We start from the raw sequence: 1792 nt of genomic DNA, 5'->3' as shown, positions 1-1792 counted from the left end.
GTCTGATCATTCTGGAGAAAGATGTTTGCTGCAGAAGATCAAGTATAACAAGCTGGAAAATGTTTTATCAGTCTGGAGGCTGGTGTTGCAGTGCTGTCCAGATTGATCAGAGTGCTGTCAAGAATGTTCAGATATGTCTGGTCTTGCTAATTCGTGATCTTCTCTCTTTGTGATTCGAATGCCTTCTTTGACTAAAATGGTTCCTACTTGTTCCTTGCCAAGTACTGGTAACATTAGCATGAAATTCAGAGGCAGAATCTTCTTTGAACTAATGAAGATTGATTGATTTTGGAGCTGTGACGATCAATCCAGTGCTGTCCAGATTGATCAGAATGCTGTCAAGAATGTCCAGATATGTCTGGTCATGCCAATTCATGATCTGCTCTCTTTGTGATTCGAGTGGTTTCTTTGAATCTAATCATCTCAATCTGTTCCTTGCCAAGTGTTGATGATATAGATGTAAAACCCAGAAGCTAAAATTTCTTTTAACTAGTGGAGATTGATTGGTTTTGGAGCTGTGATGATCATTCTGAAACTGGAGAACATTCTTCGTTTTCCAGATTTTGTTAAGAATGTTCTCAATTCTTGTCTGTTCAGTTTCTTGCCTTTTTATGTTGATTTCTTTGCTTTGTTTAAATCCTATATTTGAATTAATACACTCAAAAGCACAAGTTAAATTAACATAACATTTAGAATCATAATTAACATTCTTAATTAACTTTTTTGTTTTCATTAAAACACTAAATTGAGATTTTGTCTCAACACAAGCTCCTAAGACGTGCACTCCAAACTTAGGGATTTTACTCTAACTTTTGACCGGACAACAAGGGAAATGTGAGACCAAAGATTAGGGTTTTGACCGGGCAAAAACAGACGCACGAATTCAGGGAGGAAGACTGGATCAAATATGACTCGGTGGAGGGCAGTTACGTAATTAAAGTTTCAATTAGAGATAAAACGCAAGCAATCAGTTAATTAAAATGATTAATTAATTTTCATGCCAAAGCCAAGCCGGGTCGGGTCGGACGGGCGCTGGCGGCAACAGCGCGCGCGGTCGCGCGTGTGTGGTGGTCAATATTGCTTGCGCTATCCCTCCTTCACAAAATTGAGATGCCCCTTGGGTCCCTCCCCAAGTTCATTACCTCCACCTTATATACTAGACTAGTGTGTGGTATTCCTCCAATTTGGGACTTCTCAATTTTTTTCAATTCACAACAGCACTAGCTCTCATAAATGTCATTATTATTTCCAATAAACTTTCATTAAAGCATCATCATTTCCAACAATCCCCCACTTGAATTTAAAAAATAGGTTTTCGAATAGCGTCAAACGCTTCTATAAGATTGTGCATAAACAAAGGTGTCTCTTGACTTGAACCTTTGCATAGCAAGTAAGATTCAGATTCAACAAGAGTGATATGTAGTCTTGAACTCTATCTCTGACATCAACCCCACACACAACCTTTTCATTAGGTGTATTCTCAAAAGCTCGTGCATTTAGGGCCATGCACATGTATCCCAGTATAGTGAACACTCTAGGAATCCTGCCTCGAAATTCCATAGGAAGCAGCCCCCACTTCCACATTCACGTAGGTGAGTCTATCAAGAGTACTCATGTAGCTAGGTACTCCACTCACATAGAGTATAGATCTCATTAAGAGTTTCTATTATCTCATCCTTTTATCGCTTCAAGAATCATGCTTCTCATATATAATATAGCATGTTCATTTCATATCACCATGACTTGTTATTACCCATTGAACCTAATTCTTGGGATCTCCAGTCTTTTAGGT

Source organism: Cicer arietinum, chromosome 5 (assembly GCF_000331145.2).
Source record: "Cicer arietinum cultivar CDC Frontier isolate Library 1 chromosome 5, Cicar.CDCFrontier_v2.0, whole genome shotgun sequence".
In the NCBI taxonomy this organism is placed as follows: domain Eukaryota; kingdom Viridiplantae; phylum Streptophyta; class Magnoliopsida; order Fabales; family Fabaceae; genus Cicer; species Cicer arietinum.
The sequence above is the reverse complement of the archived record's forward strand: the minus strand, read 5'-3'. Positions refer to the sequence as shown.